We start from the raw sequence: 6920 nt of genomic DNA, 5'->3' as shown, positions 1-6920 counted from the left end.
AAACGTGGGCCAGGCGTGGTGGATCAAGAGGCTCGGCCCCCACCAGCTCTTAAGGTACACAATCTCAAAGTAATCCCAGCACTTTGGGAGGCTAAGGTGGGCGGATCAAGAGGACAGGAGATCGAGACCATCGTGACGTAACACAGTGAAACCCCGTCTCTACTAAAAATATCAAAAATTAGCTGGGCGTGGTAGCAGGCACCTGTAGTCCCAGGTACTTGGGAGGCTGAGGCAGGAGAATGGCATGAACTTGGGAGATAGAGCTTGTAGGGAGCCAACATCCTGCCTCAGCTTTCCAAGTAACTGTGACTACAGGTGTCCGCCACCACGCCAGGCTAATTTTTTTTATCTTTTTAGTAGAAACAGGGTTTCACCATGTTAGCCAGGATGATCTCGATCTCCTGACCTCATGATCCGCCCACCTCGGCCTCCCAAAGTGCTGGGATTCCAGGCGTGAGCCACCGCGCCCGGCTGGAAAATCTTTTCTTCTAAGGTGAGATGCAGCTCCCGCTGGAGGGGAAAACACCAGAGAGTTTTAAAAAGGAAAAAGCAAGGTAAACTGAGGAGCTTCTTGACAGGAGACAGCAGAGTCCACCCAGCTGGGGTGAATCTCTGCAGTTCCCCAACAGGACATTGAGCAGGACCCCCAAGTCACTGGTCCCTACAGCATGGGAGCAGCATGAGCCATCTGTGGTCACATTGTCTCCTCTGGCAGCAGCCTCCAACCAGAAATCCATCTCGGGGTCTGTCCTCACGGGAACCTGATGCCAGAGCTGTGCGCTGAAAGGATTTGGACACAGGTATTTTGTGGAACTGAGCATTTCCCAGGTCTTGCTGGAGGTCATTCTGTGTGAACTTTATGGAGCTCTTTCTCATGGGCTTTTTTTTCTAAGTGTGGGAGAGCATGGCCTGCATGACTGCTGGCTTTCAGCACGTAGTGTGCAAACCCAAGCCAGGGTGTGTAATTCACTGTAGCCCTTGACAAAATAGCAGGGGATAAAAGTCATTTCTTAATCTTCTGTTTATTACTCTCAGCCAATTAACTTCTATCTATAGTAGAAGATATTTTGCCATTTTTTTTCAAAATGGAGAAATACCATGCTCTTTAAAAAGTCTTTTACAGGCACAGACTTCTCAATTTCATTACTTTAAAATCACTAAAAGATAGAAAAAAGTGAAATTTACGTATCAAAGACATTTTCTTTTGGCAAAATATTCTATTTTGTGTTTTTGTGTTTGTGAATTTTCCGTGCATGTGTCCAGACGCATAAGGAGTTTATTCATTCAATTAAGTTAAAACATTAGATAACATGGTACATTCAGAAAGTAGTGAGGACACATTTTGTTTCTGTCTCTTTAACTGAGAAAACTGGCTGATGCCTCCTGTGTGCGAGCACTGTGTAGCTGATGCAGATACGGTAACCGAGGTTTTCTTACTTGCTGCCGCTGGCCTGGGCACTGGAGGTTGACTCCAGGAGGTCAGGGTGTCTGTTTTTATTACCACTCAGCAAGTGCCACACAAATACACACGAGTGTGTCTGCCCTATAGTGGATCCTGGCAGGCACTGTTCTTATTACCACTCAGCAAGTGCCGCACAAATACACACGCGTGTGCCTGCCCTCTAGTGGATGCTGGCAGGCACTGTTCTTGTTACCACTCAGCAAGTGCCACACAAATACACACAGGTGTGTCTGCCCTGTGGTGGATCCTGGCAGGCACTGTTCTTATTGCTACTCAGGAAGAGCCACAGAAATACACGCGGGTGTTTGCCCTCTAGTGGATGCTGGCAGGCACTGTTCTTATTACCACTCAGCAAGTGCTGCACAAATAGACAGGGTTGTCTCTGCCCCCTAGTGGTTCCTGGCAGGCACTGTTCTTATTACCACTCAGCAAGTGCTGCACAAATACACCCTGGTGTGTCTGCCCTCTAGTGGGTGCTGGCAGGCACTGTTCTTATTACCACTCAGCAAGTGTCACACAAATACACACGGGTGTGTGTGCCCCCTAGTGGTTCCTGGCAGGCACTGTTCTTATTACCACTCAGCAAGTGCTGCACAAATACACCCTGGTGTGTCTGCCCTATAGTGGATGCTGGCAGGCACTGTTCTTATTACCACTCAGCAAGTGTCACACAAATACACACGGGTGTGTGTGCCCTCTAGTGGATGCTGGCAGGCACTGTTCTTATCACCACTCAGCAAGCGCCACACAAATACACACGGGTGTGTGTGCCCTCTAGTGGATGCTGCCAGGCACTGTTCTTATTACCACTCAGCAAGCGTCACACAAATACACACGGGTGTGTGTGCCCTCTAGTGGATGCTGCCAAGCACTGTTCTTATTACTACTCAGCAAGTGTCACACAAATACACACGGGTGTGTGTGCCCTCTAGTGGATGCTGCCAGGCACTGTTCTTATTACCACTCAGCAAGCGTCACACAAATACACACGGGTGTGTGTGCCCTCTAGTGGATGCTGCCAGGCACTGTTCTTATTACCACCCAGCAAGCGCCACACAAATACATACGGGTGTGTGTGCCCTCTAGGCTGCCAGGCACTGTTCTTATTACCACTCAGCAAGTGTCACACAAATACACACGGGTGTGTGTGCCCTCTAGTGGATGCTGGCAGGCACTGTTCTTATCACCACTCAGCAAGCGCCACACAAATACACACGGGTGTGTGTGCCCTCTAGTGGATGCTGCCAGGCACTGTTCTTATTACCACTCAGCAAGCGTCACACAAATACACACGGGTGTGTGTGCCCTCTAGTGGATGCTGCCAAGCACTGTTCTTATTACTACTCAGCAAGTGTCACACAAATACACACGGGGTGTGTGTGCCCTCTAGTGGATGCTGCCAGGCACTGTTCTTATTACCACTCAGCAAGCGTCACACAAATACACACGGGTGTGTGTGCCCTCTAGTGGATGCTGCCAGGCACTGTTCTTATTACCACCCAGCAAGCGCCACACAAATACATACGGGTGTGTGTGCCCTCTAGTGGATGCTGCCAGGCACTGTTCTTATTACCACTCAGCAAGCGTCACACAAATACACACGGGTGTGTGTGCCCTCTAGTGGATGCTGCCAAGCACTGTTCTTATTACTACTCAGCAAGTGTCACACAAATACACACGGGTGTGTGTGCCCCCTAGTGGTTCCTGGCAGGCACTGTTCTTATTACCACTCAGCAAGTGCTGCACAAATACACCCTGGTGTGTCTGCCCTATAGTGGATGCTGGCAGGCACTGTTCTTATTACCACTCAGCAAGTGTCACACAAATACACACGGGTGTGTGTGCCCTCTAGTGGATGCTGGCAGGCACTGTTCTTATCACCACTCAGCAAGCGCCACACAAATACACACGGGGTGTGTGTGCCCTCTAGTGGATGCTGCCAGGCACTGTTCTTATTACCACTCAGCAAGCGTCACACAAACACACGGGTGTGTGTGCCCTCTAGTGGATGCTGCCAAGCACTGTTCTTATTACTACTCAGCAAGTGTCACACAAATACACACGGGTGTGTGTGCCCTCTAGTGGATGCTGCCAGGCACTGTTCTTATTACCACTCAGCAAGCGTCACACAAATACACACGGGTGTGTGTGCCCTCTAGTGGATGCTGCCAGGCACTGTTCTTATTACCACCCAGCAAGCGCCACACAAATACATACGGGTGTGTGTGCCCTCTAGTGGATGCTGCCAGGCACTGTTCTTATTACCACTCAGCAAGTGTCACACAAATACACACGGGTGTGTGTGCCCTCTAGTGGATGCTGGCAGGCACTGTTCTTATTACCACTCAGCAAGCGCCACACAAATACATACGGGTGTGTGTGCCCTCTAGTGGATGCTGCCAGGCACTGTTCTTATTACCACTCAGCAAGTGTCACACAAATACACACGGGTGTGTGTGCCCTCTAGTGGATGCTGGCAGGCACTGTTCTTATTATCACTCAGCAAGTGCGGCACAAATACACACGCGTGTGTGTGCCCTCTAGTGGATGCTGCCAGGCACTGTTCTTATTACCACTCAGCAAGTGTCACACAAATACACACGGGTGTGTCTGCCCTCTAGTGGATGCTGGCAGGCACTGTTCTTATTACCACTCAGCAAGTGTGGCACAAATACACACGCGTGTGCCTGCCCTCTAGTGGATGCTGGCAGGCACTGTTCTTATTGCCACTCAGCAAGTGCCACACAAATACACACAGGTGTGTCTGCCCTGTGGTGGATCCTGCAGGCACTGTTCTTATTGCTACTCAGGAAGAGCCACACAAATACACGCGGGTGTTTGCCCTCTAGTGGATGCTGGCAGGCACTGTTCTTATTACCACTCAGCAAGTGCTGCACAAATAGACAGGGTTGTCTCTGCCCCCTAGTGGTTCCTGGCAGGCACTGTTCTTATTACCACTCAGCAAGTGCTGCACAAATACACCCTGGTGTGTCTGCCCTCTAGTGGGTGCTGGCAGGCACTGTTCTTATTACCACTCAGCAAGTGTCACACAAATACACACGGGTGTGTGTGCCCTCTAGTGGATGCTGGCAGGCACTGTTCTTATTACCACTCAGCAAGCGCCACACAAATACATACGGGTGTGTGTGCCCTCTAGGGGATGCTGCCAGGCACTGTTCTTATTACCACTCAGCAAGTGTCACACAAATACACACGGGTGTGTGTGCCCTCTAGTGGATGCTGGCAGGCACTGTTCTTATTACCACTCAGCAAGCGCCACACAAATACATACGGGTGTGTGTGCCCTCTAGTGGATGCTGCCAGGCACTGTTCTTATTACCACTCAGCAAGCGTCACACAAATACACACGGGTGTGTGTGCCCTCTAGTGGATGCTGGCAGGCACTGTTCTTATTACCACTCAGCAAGTGCCACACAAATACATACGGGTGTGTGTGCCCTCTAGTGGATGCTGCCAGGCACTGTTCTTATTACTACTCAGCAAGTGTCACACAAATACACACGGGTGTGTCTGCCCTCTAGTGGATGCTGGAAGGCACTGTTCTTATTACCCCTCAGCAAGTGCCACACAAATACACGCGGGTGTGTGTGCCCTCTAGTGGATGCTGGCAGGAACTGTTCTTATTGCCACTCAGCAAGTGCCACACAAATACACACGGGTGTGTCCGCCCTCTAGTGGATGCTGGAAGGCACTGTTCTTATTACCACTCAGCAAGCGCCACACAAATACATACGGGTGTGTGTGCCCTCTAGTGGATGCTGCCAGGCACTGTTCTTTTTACCACTCAGCAAGTGCCACACAAATACACACGGGTGTGTCCGCCCTCTAGTGGATGCTGGAAGGCACTGTTCTTATTACCACTCAGCAAGTGCTGCACAGATAGACAGGGTTGTGTCTGCCCCCTAGTGGTTCCTGGTAGGCACTGTTCTTGTTACCACTCAGCAAGTGCCACACAAATACACAGGGGTGTGCCTGCCCTCTAGTGGTTCCTGGTAGGCACTGTTTTTGTTACCACTCAGCAAGCACCACACAAATACACCCGGGTGTGTCTGCCCTCTAGTGGATGCTGGCAGGCACTGTTCTTATTACCACTTGGCAAGCCGGCACAAATACACGTGGGTGTGTCTCCCCTCCAGTGGATGCTGGCAGGTGCTGTTCTTATTACCACTCAGCAAGCACCACACAAATACACTGGGTGTGTCTGCCCTCTAGTGGGTGCTGGCAGGCACTGTTATTACCACTCAGTCAGCGCCGCACAAATACACACGGGTGTCTCTGCCCCCTAGTGGATCCTGGCAGGGACTGTTCTAATTACCACTCAGCCAGCACCACACAAATACACACGGGTGTGTCTGCCCTCTAGTGGATCCTGGCCAGCACTGGGAGCAAATGTGACTATAAACAAAATTAAAGATTTAAAAGATACCCTTTATCTCCAGAAGGGATTTAATTCTAACAGGAGGCTTTTTTGTTTTCTTTTTCAAATGGGCTGATGTGTAAAAATAATACAGGACTGGAGATGATGGAAAAAAACACACTGTGTTTGCATTTCAGCATCTATGATGACTGAATCCTTCCTCAGCGCTGCCACAGGGAGCACATTCACACTTGTGTCACACAAATACCAGGCTTAGGTCAAAAAACCAAGTGTTACCTGGAGGAAGCCACAAAGGCTATGAGACTAAGCCTCACCTAGAAGACACTTGACAGTTCAGAAGCTGAGATCCTGCAAGGTGTCTTGGAGAACTGAGCTGTGACCCTGCACTGTATGGAAGGGTGGGCAGTGGGGCCCAGGCAGGTGAAGAGAATTGTCCACTGTTGAGCATCATCAGCCTAAAACCCACATGCAATGCTGTTGCTGCAAAACCACCGACTGTTGAAGACACAAACCACAGAAACAGAACCCCTTTATGGTCTCACTGTGCATCTGGTGACTTTTCAGAAGATGAAGATTAAACATATTAATCATAAATTCAAAGTATCAGAAGAAATACTAGGAGATTTTCTAACCTCTGCTACCATGACTTTTTTTTTGCAAGATTCTTGAATTATTGTAAATAAGCTCACATAGGCCAAAGTGCTCCCCTGAAGTCATCTAGAAAGAGGCAAGCTGCTAATCCCCATGTCTGATACATCTGTGTGTTCTTAGGATAATACAAAAATTAAAGATAAGGGAGAGAGAGAGAGAGAAAGAGACACAGAGAATTGGAGATAAGAGAAAACACGTTAATGTTTTGACCCCCAAAATTCACAGTGAACATTCCTGTTGCCAGCGAGTGAAATCCAAGGCCCTGGCTCCAGGATCCTGCTCTTTCCTATGTTGATTCCTGTTCATATTTGGCATAGAAACAATATGGAACTTGTTACGCTTCTCTGGACAAGTCATTATGCGTTTGGCTCATAGGCTCCACTTCCCCAGACACTCCTTTGTCCTAAA

This window comes from Macaca thibetana, chromosome 7 (assembly GCF_024542745.1).
Source record: "Macaca thibetana thibetana isolate TM-01 chromosome 7, ASM2454274v1, whole genome shotgun sequence".
Taxonomy (NCBI): Eukaryota; Metazoa; Chordata; class Mammalia; order Primates; family Cercopithecidae; genus Macaca; species Macaca thibetana.
The sequence above is the reverse complement of the archived record's forward strand: the minus strand, read 5'-3'. Positions refer to the sequence as shown.